Source organism: Pungitius pungitius, chromosome 2 (assembly GCF_949316345.1).
Source record: "Pungitius pungitius chromosome 2, fPunPun2.1, whole genome shotgun sequence".
In the NCBI taxonomy this organism is placed as follows: Eukaryota; Metazoa; Chordata; class Actinopteri; order Perciformes; family Gasterosteidae; genus Pungitius; species Pungitius pungitius.
Window position 1 is genome coordinate 25,157,019 of NC_084901.1, and position 15,913 is coordinate 25,172,931.

A 15,913-nucleotide genomic window follows, 5' to 3' on the forward strand; every position below is an offset into this window, starting at 1 on the left:
TACCGACCCAACCCGTACCGCTCGGTGGAAACGCGCCATTAGAGAGAGCAAAGAGTCCCACAGGATCCTGAGTCTCACAGCACTCTCCAGATCTTCAGCAGCGCCCTCCACCACACATTCACCAATTTAACTGGGAGCCTTAACAGTCACATTTTTTAATCAATTCAAAAACCTACTGGTACCCACATAAAACAAGGATGGTGGCATATTCTTTTAAAATTAAGAACGATTTTATAATGATCAAAACTTGAAAGTGATTTAACATGTTTTATTATGTGAATTTTTTTATTTTGCTGAAAAAAGAACATCCTGCAGAAACTAGATGTTAACATGTTAACATGTTATAGAAAAGTGCCATTATGAGTACAAGTACATAAGTCTCTCTCTCTCTCTCTCTCTCTCTCTCTCTCTCTGTCTGTCTGTCTTTCAGCCGTGTAAAAAGTTACACATGGTATTTCAATTTGCTTTCTGTCCGATGCAGAAAAAGCCCAAATTTAGAAGAAATATGATGTTTTTCAAATGCTTTTTTCCTTCAACTGAGTAACATATACCCGCCCTCCAAAACACACCCCTCTTTTCTCTCTGTTCATCCTCTCTTCCCTTCTACTCCTTTTTCCTCTTCTTTCCTTCCCATTCCTTCCTCCTCTCTTGTTTGGCACCCTCCCCTCCCTCTTCACATCCTCTTTATTACTCAGCTTCTGCCTTCTTTTACTCTTCCTCCTCCCAAAGGCCCCCCTTTCTTCCCTCCCTTTCTTTTCTCCTTCCCTTCTTCTCTCTGTTTATCCCTCAGTCTCTCCTTCCCCCCATCTTTCCCAGACAGACGCTACAGGTCACAAGTTGAGGCTTCTTGGTTTGCCTGACATCAGCCAATCAGTCATGTTCAAAGGGGGCATTCCCTGGTGTAAATCCCGCCCCCCAGTGACCATATAAGGTAATGGAGGAATGCGTTGTTTGGCAGTCCATCTTCTTCATAAGTGAGACACACACAGAGAGCCCAGGGTGTCCCACACTGATGAGCAATCCTGTTTCAGGGCAATCTGAGCTTGAGCTTTCTGTGAGACTACTGAAGCTTTAGAAGGAAGAGGCTGAAGCTGCTGCTCTTAGACTAAAACACAGCTTCATAGTAGACAGACACGTGAAAGATAAGCCTTTGAAGTTGAACCTGCCGGTGGAGATGACAAGCCTCAAGAAACCTCGCCAGGCCCACAGGCATCCAGCTGCAGCTCAGAATAAGGTATGGTCAGAGGCTCTCCTATATATGTGTATGTTTACATCACTGACAGCCAAAACAGTTTTTCTAGTATATGTTGACATATTGACACATAGTCATCAGGCCTAGATGTTGTCAAAGTGAGCATTTTTTGAAGGTATTAGAAAGTGTGCCGGTACCTAGTGAAGGAGCTCCACTCTGTGTCATTTTGCCAGCAGCTAAAAATGGCACATCCACCGTTGGCTGGATTAGAGGTTTGGTCACAATCTGATTGCTGCAACAACTCCAGTGGATAAGACAGCCCGCCTACTTCCCACAGGGTGTTTGGGCTTTTTAGATGAATAACTCAGCTACACTGACTGATGCCAAAAAGAAGAAATATGCAGGGTCGGAAAAAGGAATTCAAATGTCCAGAACCCACGTTGTTCTTTAATAGCCACTGACCGGACTGTAACTGAACCAGATGGAGTGGATTCGCATTAACACATAGAGAGGTCATCTTATTATTCATTTTTCATCCTGTCCCAGGATGAAAAGGTTGGCCACTGAGATTCAGCCCGCCAGCAGGGGGGGGACTTGGTATGAGGGTGCAGTGTTGGCATTACACGGGAAAAACACAGCCACTACAGCTTGGTCTCACACAGGGTCTCTTGTCATTTGCTAGATCAGCATCAGTGACTAGGACCAACCAATTGACAAGATGTACAATAGGGAGTAAGTGTTAAAGGAAGGGCAAACTACAGGCAGTCACATACACACATTAGTGTACACATAACTCATGTCTGTTTCCTCAGGACGCTGCTGTGTGTTTTCTGATGAAGGACAAGGACATCAGGAGGTGAGCAGGAAACACACCAGGTAGGAGCACCCAAACGCTCACACAAAAGTTTGTCTTTCTCTATCAATGAGGACCTTGGTTGACATAATGCATTCCCTAGTTCAAGCCATATTAGCCTCAACCATCCCGATTAAATATCTGACTTAAATATAGTTTCCTTTAAACAGTCCTTTGGAGCCAAAGGGAATGTCATCATTATGATGGTTCAAACTGTCACTGGTCCTAAGAAAGACAGCAAAACAAATACAGCACGCAAACATGCACCCAGACCTCTGGAATGTACATCCACACATAGATGGCTGTCAACCTGCTGAGACCTTTCACTGATACAACTGTGTCTGTTATTAGCTCATGGTAAAATGAGGCCGTCATATGTCATCCTCTCCCTTCCGTCAGTAGAGGTCTTGGTGGTTGGCTGCTGCGTGGGACGAGGTTGAGAAGTTTAACTGATAACATAATGATATAGTTTCCTAGTGTATATAATATGGTTATTTAGGAATCTCTGTTCCCAGATCCAGTTAATGAAATGTGTGTTCTAAAGCCATGTGTCCTTCTTAGGACGGTAATGGACATGAGAAAGTGTAGGTAGGGAGGAGAAGAGGAAATGCTGCATTTATTTATGTAGCAGTCAAACGTCTTGGGGGGACTGGGTTAGGAGGACTTTCACATAACCCCTTACACACACACACACAACAGGCACCGCTGGGACCAAGAGACCCTGATTCCCAGGGTCAATTTCACATGGGAAGAGGGGAGGGGGAAAGGCATAAGGAGGTTGAGAGAATTGTAGGGAAGGAGAGGATGTAGAAAAATAGATGGGGAGAGAAGCGCACACACACAATCGTTCTCTAATAATCTTTATGTTGTTAACTGATATGTGTATGATCGAATGAGGGTTTCAACAGCCTCTTTCCTGGCTCACACTAAAACCTTCATGTCAATCCTCCCCAATATTGCAAACACAAAACGTGAAGACATTCAAACGTGTTGATAGTTTATTCAGCAGCTTTTAGCCTACAGTGTCTTCAGTGTTGTCGTATCAAGTTATTCTCTTAAATTCAAACAAAAACAGGACTTTTACCAAGGAGTCAACGCTAACTTATTGGGACATCGTGTTAAGGTTCAATTAGCAATCTACTCATTTTTAGCAAAACCTTGATGATGTTTTAGAAAACCTAACCAGGCGGTTTTGTGTTTCAAACTGGGACTGTAATTCATGATAAACATTTCTCTCTTAATGTTAAAGGAGTGCTGCTAACTTGTAAGGGAACGTGTTTTCTTAGGAGACTACGGTGTCCAGCATTGCCTTCTTTGGTAATTGATTTTAAGACCCACTTAAAAGCCATGTTTGTACTCTAACACAGTGTTTGGCTCTTTAATCAACTCACCCCTCTGGTGACGTCTGCCCTAAAGCTTTAAAAATCATTGCACAGGCGTCCTTTAGCTGTGAGTGTGTGCGCTTGTGTCCGTGCGTGTGTGTGTGACTGAGAAAGTAAATGCAGAAAGGGCTTCCTGTGGGTGATTTACAGAGTCAGAGAAAAAGAAAGAAGACCATATTAGGCAATGTTTGGCTCAACAGGAGAGATTGGCTTTGAGCTATCACAGCGTGTCTAAACACACACACACATTTTCCCACCCAGGGCTAGTAGCCTGTGGTCAGACTGTGACTGCACTGGAACGGGCCTCCATCTGAAGTCCTATTCTGATTAAACTTGTCCAAATCAGCTTTATATGTATGACATGAAATTAAACATGTTAAAACATTTGTGTATGTAGTTATTTAACGGGAGCTGGCAAAAAACAAGATAATGTTGAGGAAGAGGATGAATTTAATGTGTGGTACTTAATGCATAATACCATTGATGTTGTTGTTGTATTGGAATGCAATACACGTCTTTTAGCCCAGAGCAACGCAGCTGTACACTTTTTATACCCAACTGATAACACATAGTAACTCATGGTAACACATATTGAATAACACAGACCATATACACATAGTAAAACGGTTATACATATAGTAACACAGTCAGTACACATAGTTACACATAGTAACACAGTCAGTACATATAGTAACACAGTCAGTACACATAGTTACACAGTTATACACATAGTAACACAGTCAGTACACATAGTTACACATTTTTACACATAGTAACACAGTCAGTACACATAGTTACACAGTTATACACATAGTTACACAGTTATACACATAGTAACACAGTCAGTACACATAGTTACACATTTTTACACATAGTAACACAGTCAGTACACATAGTTACACAGTTATACACATAGTACCACACAGTAGAATAAACAAGAATACAGGAGGCAAGAATAGTCAAATGAAAACAAGATTCAATAAAATAAGACCTGATGTTTTCAGGCTACACACTGTTCTACACAAGATCCCAGATTAAACATTTTAAATATGTATGTATATAAAACATGCTGGCTTATTATATTCTTATATTCTTGCTAGTTATGTGTAAATCACAATTGCCACAATTTACTGCTTTTTGGCATGCGATGAGTCCTAATATATTTCTTACAGTCGTCAGTTTCTCCCACTTAGCCTTTTGAAACCATTATTAGTACTTCTGTTTTACTTGGTTGAGCTGTAGAAATGCATAATAGAAGGGTTTCCAGTTTGGGGTGCTGGGGATCACAGTTTTGCTTTTTTGAGATGATCTGGTTCTGATGGCATCTTTGGTCTGTGATCTCCCACTCTCACTGGAGGGGTTTGATGCCCCCTGGGCGAGACCCCTTGGGATCCCTGGTCAGAGCTGGTAAAGGGAAATTTGGGGTTCCCTGCTGGAACTGTTCACAATTATATTTTCACTCATTTCACCGCTTATTAATCTCGTCGTTATTAGATATAATAAACATGCAGTAAATGCCTTTCCATGTAAAGTCTCAAAAATCTACATAAAAAAACGTTTTACAGACGCAAGAAGACATACCGAACACTTACTGCTGTGTGAGATGTTACACTTGAACAGGAAGCAAGGATTGAAGCTTGAAGTCATGTAGCACACACACACACACACACACACACACACACACACACACAGAATGCGTTGAGAGAGGGCAGATTTGTTTGTTGGATGTTTCAGTGAGGGCAACACTTCCTCAGGACAGACCTTGAGACAAGTCCTACTGTGTGACTGTGCGTGTGTGTGTGTGTGGGGTGCACGTGAAAGAGAGAGAGAGAGAGAGACAGAGAGAGAGACTCGCTCTTCTTAATATGGACTTGTTGGGCCAGAGGGCCAGAGGCACAGTGTGAGATGAAGGCCTCCTCCTCCTCCTCCATGGCCTTTTAAGTGAGTCTCTCCCCACTGTGCCTAGAAAAGGGAATGAATGTAGCCAGCTAGGAGAACAAGAAGAAGAAGGGCAAAGGGGGGGCGGGGAGAGACTATCAGTGGGAGCGATCACAGACTGGAAGAGGGAATGTTTACCCAAAGCAGCAATCCCATTTTCCATGATCCCCAAAATAAAAGGCTGGCTCAGGCCTTATATGGGCAGACTGGGAGTTTCCCGAGCACAGGAGCATTCCTGGAGAACTACCAGCTGTTCTCTCTCTCTCTCTCCCCCCCCCCCCCTCTCTCTCTCTCCCTCTGCCTTTATATGTCTCTCTCTCTCTCCCTCTGCTTTTATATGTCTCTCTCTCCCTCTTTCTCTCCCTCTCTCTCTCTCTCTCTCTCTCGCTGTGTCTTTCTCTCTCCTCCATGTCCTCTGTGATGGAGTTGGAGTATTACTAGTGCTCAGAGAACCAAACACTTTTTGACACTTCACACTTGTATCTTCTACCAGGTGTTGCCTTGAGAGGATGGCGATCAAAGATGGAGATTCCAAGCCTGCCCTTTGGGTAAGAGAGAACTGCTTCAAGACTCTACACAGTGTTGTCTGTTTTGCACTTTATCTTTTGGTGGTTTTGGAAATAATTGATTGTCCTGAAGGAATGAATGCCAATGTGTTACTTTGATATGCATCCAGAAAACTCCTCACAGAGCAACATCAATGGGTGAAGATATATCCACCACTGCCTCCACAGCTTTAGCTGCTTTCCAGAGTTGTACCAGGTTTCAGGTTGATAGTTTGAGGTGAACACCAGCCGTTTTCTACTGTGGGTCATTCAAGCTGTTTGATCAGAGTGTTTAACCCTGTCCTTCATCTGGATCTCATGTTGAATGTACAGTTCAGAGCACATAGTAACGCTGAAGGGACAAAAGGCAATGTCTACAGTAATGTCTCTTTCTCAACAAAGGCTTTTTTGTATTTCAGATGTCAGAGATGAGCATGTAGAGGTGAGCATTACATACACATTATTTTATGTGGGTACATCTGTGTGAGTGTGTGCACGTGTGGAATGTCAAAGGGAGCAGCAGCATGACAGGAAGTAAATATTATGTAGGTCTACTGGGGGTTAACACCATTTCCTGTTGACCCCTCCTCAACAAATATGTTCAATGTGCAATCGTTCTCTCTCTCTCTCTCTCTCTCTCTCCCACATACAAAGTTATTATTAGCTTAGGTCCTTCATAACTTTATTCTAATGCCATCGGGTCTCGTCATGAGGACACATGCAATGTCACATGCGTCCCTCGGATTCATGTCAGCAAAGGTCGGCTCATTTGGGTGTGTATAGTTTTGTGATTTCTAATAGCTGAAATCCATCCCTTTTGCATAATATTTCTTTGTCAGTTTGCATGCTGTGTATGCGGTCAGTTATCCCTGTGGCCCATGGTGCAGTGCTGCATCTCTGGTCAGTTGGTAGTCTGAGATGAAGCACTGTAGCTCGGGACGGAGGACAGAAAACCCGGTGTCCAGCAGCAGGTCTACAGGGGCCGTTATGTGCGGCAGGAGGGGGTTTTGTGGACTAGAAACTCTTTAAGGTCTGCTTCACGGCCCGCTGCTCTTAATGTGGACTTAGTATAGTGGGCGGCCCCTTGCCCGCATCCTACCCCTGCTTCCAGCGCAATTACTCGGACCACATCCATCTCGGATAAATATAGTTAAATAGCTGTAATAAATCCTGAGAACCCTACAAGGATTTCAGCATTCAGGAGAAAAGTACAGACATGAGGTTTTTGGCATTTTCTATTATTCATGTACATATGAATTCTGAACCTCTGCACTGGTTCTGGTGATGGATGATGACAGAAACAGAAGTTATTGATTTCCTCTCTCCTGGGGTCCAGTTTTCCCAGGAATCCCTTGACCTATCAGAAAGGGGGATTCCTGGAAATACTGTTCTTGGGGGCGGGGCTTATCCACTCAACCAGTTAACACATCATTATTTGTGTTGTGTGTAATATATTCATACTGTACTGTGTGTACATGTCACATTCCTTTTCATGAGGTGTAACTTTAACCAATCCCTGGCTCCTATCTGACTACTGATCATGGTTGAATAAACATTGAAACAAAGAAACGTTTGTATGCATTTATTGTACATGAATATTGCAGTTTGGAAGTACAGTGGGATATATAAAGGGAAGGAAAAATTACTCAGATCCTTTACTTAGCACAGAAAAAAATCCTTTATAGCACATGTGTCAAACTCAAGGCCCGCGGGGCCACATCCGGCCCGTGAATTAATTATCTTTGGCCCGCATGATCAAATCTATTTACTATTAGAGCTGGCCCGCCGGTATATCGCACGCATCACCATAATACTACAAATCCCACAGCTCTCCATGTGTTCGCGGGCCCGCCGTGTACCTTTTGATCGTCCCTTTAACCGTATAAACCATAAAACGAAAACACTCGTTTCTGGTTTTTTGTTTTAGATCCAAAACCGGAAAAAGGAAGTGGGCGGCCGTGAGAGGGTTAATTCTGACCATTAATGAAGCAGTTGCAGCTAAGATAGCCCTGAAATTGTCCTTACTCTTAATATAAGATAATGGTTCCCTGTACTCTATTTACCATGTTAGAAGTTCATTGGCTAACAACTCAAATTCTTGTTTTTGGATTTCAAAACAAAGAAAGAAAACAATGCAGTAGAGAAATACAGTAACAGAGCTGAACTTTATTCAACTATGGTAAATGTCAAAGATAAAGCTCCATAAAATAGAACAGGTTGCATCATCAACTTAAAAAACGGACGCACATAAAATGTTTTTAAAAAAATCAGGACAAAGACAAACTGCTTCAAATATGTGCAGCCTTTTGTAAACTGTATTTCACCATCATTACAGGAATGATCAAAGAGGTAAGGAATTAGGTCCGAACAATAATGCCAATGAATGATGATGATGAATCATCTACAAAAAGGTTGAGTAGAAATTATTTCTCCTGTAAAACGCCAGCTTGTCCTCCAGATATCCATGACTATTGGATTCAGTGTGTGTGTGTGAAGTGAAGCCTTCTGCTGAAACAAATCTATTCTTATTATAGCAATTAGTATAAATTGTATTGATACATGTAACATTCATCCATCCCGACTGTGGCTACCATCTCTTCTCACTGATGGTAATGGGGATGTGTGACCACAAGGTGGTGCAGTTGTAGCGTGTAGCAGCTCACATGCTCCTCCTCCACCTTCTTAGAGAACTTCCTACATGAGCAGTGTGTATTTACAGGATGTTCAGAGTCATCAACCCGATGCCTGTCCCAATGCTTTCATTTCAGGAGCAGACTTGTTTTCTAACAGCCCCTCCCATGCTGCTGTTCCTGCCCCCCCCCTGCTTTCTGGGCTTTGAGACAACAGGAACATGGCTCTCTCACACACACACGCACGCACGCACGCACGCACACAGCCCTTCATTTAAAACAGAATAATGACTTAGTATCACTTGTGATAACAGTTACAAGCACAGATCTGAACGCATCTAAGACAGATTTACAAGATGTTAACAAGTCAAGGAGTACCATTAAAGAAAATGATAAAAGCTAATAAATCCCCTTAGTGCAGAGCTGGAATTGAAGTTGGTTGGAGCATATTAACTTAAAAACTAAAATAATTTCCACACTATGAAGGTTTAAAGGCACATGAAGATAATGGCTTTCTATCAATCAAAAGCAGAAATGTCCAAGGAGGGGGGAAAAAAGAAATTTGGTTGGAAACCTTTTTTTGTTGTAGACGAAGTAGACAGCAGCGTGAATGCAAACCATCCCCAGTTCTGTAAGAAGACAATTATTAACGGTCATAGGTTATAAGATCCATATGAACAGTGGGGTTTTGCATCTTGTTTTGACAACAGAAAAAAGTAATACAAAGCTAAAGATGGACTATTTGAATAGAATCGGACTAGTTTTACTCTACATTCCAGAAGGACATATTTATCTCACAGCTATAGTCACACATTTCTTTGCCTTATCTTTATCTCTACAATCAGGTGAGCATCACGCCTTCCCTGAGTCATAGTGCCTCAGTGGAAGACAGAATACACAAAAGCACCTGTTACCTGAAGCGAGGCGAGTCACACCATGCAGCGGAAAGGACACAACACAATGACAAACCCAACCAAGTAGTCTGAGTAGAAACATTTCCTCATGTGGATCTTTACATACTATTTAAAAACTTTCCGTGAATCAGTATGGACAGACACACACACATTGAAAACAGAGCAGGCAAATAATGAAGTATGTGTGAGGTTGATAACGAATGAATGCTAGTTACATTCAAACTCGCCTAATGGGAAGCTCTTTTTAGGTAGGCCAGTTGGTTTGGTTTTGACAGGTAGAAATATCTTTGGCTTAGTTTTGTCGAATCCATTTCTAGATGTTCAGAACAACGGCTCCCAAATATTCTCATAACCTTTATGTAGCTTGTGGCTTCAGATAAAGTTTATTTAATTTGCCAAGACATATAATAGTTATGAGTCGGCCCCATTGTTGAATGGCATTTGTGAAGGTGTGTACCTGCGCTGTGGCACTCCCTGTGTACGTCACAGTACTCTACAACTGCTGCCCTCCTTTTTATTTCAGTGTGAGATATCCGCTCTATACGGCCTCTTCAGAATATTACAAGCAAAACAGCAACGACCCTTTGGATTTTTTGAATTGGTAATCAGTATACTGCATATGAACACAATGAACAGTGTTCAACCTCAGCAGCAACAAGACAGAACAAACATATGATGAATAAACAAATTGGAAAAACAAAAATAAAGAGGAGAGACAAATTCAAGCCATCGTCTCAGTGACATATTGTGTATGTCCATGTCTGAACTCATGGCATGCAGTGTCGGGGTGCTATGGAGCCCATTTAAAGGCTTCTTATTGATGCTCTCTTATGCGTGTAAGTAAACTGAGAACAGAAAGCAGCAGCTCATATGTGCTTTATGTCAAGTATCCCCTCAGCCTCCCCTACGAACACAGACACCGACGGTGTGTCAGGGTCAGTCCAAGGAGGCGGATCCCTCCTCCATACTGTGGTCAAAGTCCAGACCAGTTGCCTGCTGTGTCAGCTGAACAGACACACATAGGGTGCAGTCAGTCTTAGGACGGCTCACTCTTTCAATGTTTCACCAAAAGCTTAGCTGCAGCCTTGTTTGTATCCTGCAGCAACAAAATTATAAATCAACTCATTAGAAGGTTTCAGTTTGAACACTAGGCTTTGCTTCCGGGCACCATCACAGCAAATATGCACAGTTAAATCACAGAAAACTGCTCTTTTAAGTATAACAGTGTTTTATACTTCCAACAATACTAATCGGTTCAATACCATTTGAAATCAACAAAAGCTATTATATAATGTCCTAACATCCAAACAAAACATTGATTCATGCATGTGGAGGGGGAGGAGTGTGTGTGTGTGGGTGAGTGAATGTTTGTGTTTGTGAGATAAGGAGGGGGAGATACAGTAAAAAGGGGTAGCTTTAAGCTAAGCTAATGACCACATGGCAGGCAATGTGTGGCTATGAGCTGGCACAGGTGTTGCTAGGAGGCGGTGGTTGTTCAACGTGTATATAGTTAAACCTCTGTAGGTAAATCTGTATCTGTGGAGGGATGTGTCTATTGATTAATAAAGAATAAAACAAAAGAAAGAACAAAAGACCCAAAGCAAAGCAGATCTTATCCGCCAGTGAGACGCGACAGCAGTGAACATGATCACGACAAACCCTGGTTCACAGCGGAATTCAGAAAACTACATCTGCATCAGGATCAGGCGTTTAGGAGTGGGGACAAAGACCTGTACACAGAGTCTAAATACAGGTTTAGCAAGGCGGTGATAGAAGCTAAACGACTGTATTCTGAGAGACTCCAACATCAGTTTTCAGCTAACAACTGCTTTGGTTTGGAGAGGCTTTAAAAACCTCAAACTACAAGCCGAAAGCATTGTGCTGACCAGTTGTCTCCTGTGTTCACCGCCATCTTCAACACCTCCTTGGAGACGTGCCACGTCCCAGCCTGCTTCAAGGCCTCCACCATCATCCCTGTTCCCAAGAAGCCCAGGATCACAGGATTGAATGACTACAGACCCGTCGCCCTGACCTCTGTAGTCATGAACTCCTTTGAACGGCTAGTCCTGTCCCACCTGAAGACCCTCACCGACCCCCTCCTGGACCCCCTGCAGTTCGCCTACAGAGCCAACAGGTCTGTAGAGATGCTGTCAACATGGCCCTCCACTTCGTCTTCCAGCATCTGGACTCCCCAGGAACCTACGCCAGGATCCTGCTTGTGGACTTCAGCTCTGACTTCCACACCATCATCCCGTCTCTGCTGCAGAACAAACTCTCTCACCTGCAAGTGGATCACTGACTTCCTGTCCGACAGGAAGCAGCACGTGAAGCTGGGGAAACACGTCTCTGCCTCTCGGTCCATCAGCACCGGTTCCCCCCAAGGCTTCGTTCTTTCCCCTCTGCTCTTCTCCCTGTACACCAACAACTGCAGCTCCAGTCACCAGTCTGTCAAGCTCCTGAAGTTTGCTGATGACACCACCCTCATTGGACTGATCTCTGGTGGGGATGAGTCCGCCTACAGGTGGGAGTCTGATCACCTGGTGACACGGTGCAGCGAGAACAACCTGGAGCTCAACGCCCTGAAGACAGTGGAGATGGTTGTGGACTTCAGGAAGAACGCAGTCCCACCTTACCCCCTCACCCTGTGTGAATCCCCCGTCACCACTGTGGACTCCTTCCGTTTCCTGGGCTCCATCATCGCACAGGACCTCACTGGGTACGCTGCAGCCACTGCCAAGGACAAGGGTAGGTTGCAGCATGTCTTCCGCTCTGCAGAGAGGGTGATTGGCTGCAATCTGCCGTCTCTCCAGGACTCTCCACATGTACATACACTTTGCCACTTTCACTTGTCACATTCTCTTAGCTGGTGCACTTTATCTTTATTTTTAGTATTTTATCTTATTTTCTTAACTTAACTAACCCATAGTTTTAGCTTACTAACCCATAGCATATATTTCACTATATTTTATCATATTTTTATCTTATTCCTGCACTACGTTGTCTGTTGTCATTGTCGTACTGTCTGCCATCATGCACCAACCGCCAAGTCAAATTCCATGTATGTCTAACATATGATGGCAATAAACGATTCCTGATTCCTGATGCTGTCATCCTAACCTCTTACCAACCAGAGAAGGAATTTGTTGGAGAAATCTGTTAAACTCTTTGACCAGAGCACAGCTCACAGAAAAGTGAATTCTCTCCACAGGACTGCAAATAACATTTACACTCTCCAGGGTTACATCAACAGTAGAGTTGTGTTTCAATAATACTACACACTGTATGCTGGTGTACACGTTTTACTCTTTTTAAAGTTGCAATTAATTAACTCAAAATAGATTAACACTGAGGTTAGTCAAATCCAACACCCATACTGAGTGGGACCAAATACACCATGAAGTTAACCCGGTGAGGAGCAAATCAACATCCTGAATATATTTTTCTACTTAAAACATTTGTAGAGCAGGTTGTTTATGTGGTGTTGTTCTCCTCTACACTGGTAGAATGCTTTGTGTTAGCATCCCCATCTATCAATATGCATTTCCATGTACAGTATATCTGCAGTCAGCATGAAGTGGGTGTGGTCAACCTGTGCAGTCAGTGAGCAAACTCATTGTTTGACCAACACACAGTGGAAGAGCACAGCTGCAGAGCAACGTGGTGCCCAACGAGGTAACCCATTGGTTTCGATCTTGGTAACCTGGTTTGCCCCAGTAGCACAAGTGCAGTCATACCCGTTTAGTCAAGGTTTGCCTCAGCTTTAAGGGTCGGTGTAAGGGTCAATGGTCATTTTCAGTTAGGCTTGAATCTTTTGTTTGCTTGGTGAGGACAGTGAGTCCTTCAATCCAAGTTGCCGCAAGTTATCAAACTCAGTAGATCTACACTGTTGCTCTACACACACATAAACGCCTCAGGCTCCCATGATGACCATGACATGAGAAGAAGTATCAGTGTGGAGTCTCACACTGATAATGATTGCAAGTACCGATCACACCTGATCGTCTGCGCTCTCTGTTGATCCTTCGAAGGTGTGCCTTCACAGGTTTGACTGGTTTCTACAGGTTCTTACTCTTTCATTTACAGTTTGAGTGGCAGATACAACCTGAGGCTCCAGCATGTTCAAACTATTATAATGGTTCCTCGCCCTACTTGACAGGCCGCTCCCCACTTGAGATCAGCCCCTCTAAAAAATGTTTTCCTTCAAACAAATCCTACAAGTTGTTCTTTTTAAGGCCATTGCTTCACTTACAACTGTTAAAGGTTTCAATTGTTTACTGGTATTTCCTTCATGTGAATGCACCGACACCATTCGATTCAGTTGCAGGTTGCAAAGAGAGTTAACAGCATAAACTGTCGCGACATTTCATTCTAACATACAGAAGGTAAAATAAAGTAAAGGAGTAAGTAAAGACATGTTGGCACAGGAGGTCAGCTGCGGTATGAGGACCTGTTGTGGCCACCCGAAAAGATGTCCTGTACTTTAACGAAGGTCACAGCTGGAATCACAAGCGATTCACCCGGATTGCAGAATTGTCTTTAAAGGACAACATTTTCTGAAGTACACACAGTGAGAACACACTGCTTCAGCTACTAGACATAACATGGAGGAGACAAAAGGCTGTGAGCCGACACCAACTTCATTTCAATGAATCCACCCAACCAACAGGTATGCTTTGGAGTGTGAACGCCCTTCAGCAGCTACAGGACTCAAGATGGCCGTGTTTTTTTGTTTCCTGCAATTTACTGTTTTGTCGTATTAATCGTTCAGTGAAACTAAAAAAATAACAAAATTAATAAAAAGATGGCCGTGTGTCAGGGAGAAAGAAGTGTGCTGTTGTTACACCGCCACAAAGTCCACAGAGGGAGCAGGTGCAGTGTGAAGATGGGTCAACACATCATGTTTAACCGTGGCCATGACCCTGGATCTAGAGAACATGGACAAACAACGATGGACTGCCCTGCGATTGGCTGAATCCATCCAGAGCTCCAGAGCGATGTGGAGACAGTATATATACCTCTGAATCTTTTTAACACTTCACTTCTTTTTGGATTGGTTTTATAGATTCAACTCAAATCTTTCAGTAGAATCAAAAACATGTACCGACACCTCATTTACAACGGTGAAACTCACTTACCCATACTGCAAATATTTAGGAGGTGGCTTGCTTTGAACACTACGTAAACATGAGCTGGATTGGCATGGTGTGACTGAGTAATCCAAACAAAAACAAGCATATTGCTGAGGGGGCATATGTATGGCCAGCTTATTCTGCTGGTTCTTTAACATACTGGACCAACTTGTATGAATGTTACCTACATACCTTTGCTTCTCAGCTGAATGAAGAGGTTTTGATAAATGTCGTCACATGGGGAAAACCACAAAACATGGTTTTTCCCATGTGACGGCGCTGAGCCTCGGGGACAAGGGCGTTTATTTCTGGGGTCCCGTAGCAATCCGGCTCGGTTCCACACAATACCTTCAGGAGTCCTGGAACACCCACATTGGGAGGAGGTCATGGTGAAGAATGCTGATGTTAGGTGGTGTTAGACAGTACTAGTTCCGAGTGATGCAACAGAAAGGTTAGTCATGCAGTCCCAATGGTTTATCTATTCATAGGATCTGAGACAAAAGCCTTCTTCATGGATCAACAGGAAGAACATTTTATACATTACCAGGACAATGTAAGACAGCCCATGTGTGGTGAGGTGTCGTTTAAGAGGAAGCTGGGATGGGCTAATGTGCAACAGGAAATTCATACCATCAATGTGTACCCTCATTGGTCCAGCTGCAACCATCTGGATGTCAAATACTTGTGTATGCATACAGCTTTGCAACACTGTGTGCTGTCACAAACCCTCCTCCTCACTATTCCTCCCAAAGCATTCATACACTGACTGTGGGAATGCCTTCATTTAGGACTTGGCATTTGAAAGTGTCCACAAAGCAAGGAAATCATCTGGTAGCTGAGGGAGAGAGACTTTATTCTCTGGCCAAATACACCTTATCGTTACACAAATAGTTTTTAAAGCTCACAATGTGGAATAAAGAATATCCACACATCCGTTTACATGGGGTGACTGGATGAGTGGAGAGCCGGGTGGTACACAGCAATCAGAGGCTCGGCGGTTTGATGCCTGTCTGCTCTGGTCCATGTGTCCTTTGGGCAAGTCAAATATCCCCCATGGTTGCGAGTACGGTGTGTTAGTTCCTGATGGGCAGGTGTCACTGTATGGTAGCTCCTCCCATCAGTGTATGAATGGGAAAATGATGATACACTGAATATGGGCAATTCCAACAATAAGATAGCAGTAGCAGCTTAGAGGGTTGTCTGGGGCCTCTTATGCAATGTAGGGTTCAATTGTTAATGCAGATTACCATTCAGGTAGCCAATTCCCAGACAGACATTTAACTAGTATTAAACATTTTTCTATTTACATGTACTCGTGACTATTTTTCAG

At 43.2% G+C, this 15,913-nt stretch overlaps 1 long non-coding RNA gene across 1 annotated transcript; it reads left to right on the forward strand.

Moving 5' to 3' along the window:
* The first annotated feature begins 1,015 nt into the window (after positions 1-1,015).
* On the forward strand, positions 1,016-8,287 carry LOC134124397 (uncharacterized). The gene is made up of 3 exons (XR_009955841.1): positions 1,016-1,234; positions 2,005-2,068; positions 5,859-8,287. It is a non-coding gene; the product is annotated as an uncharacterized LOC134124397 (long non-coding RNA).
* Positions 8,288-15,913: the final 7,626 nt, after the last annotated feature.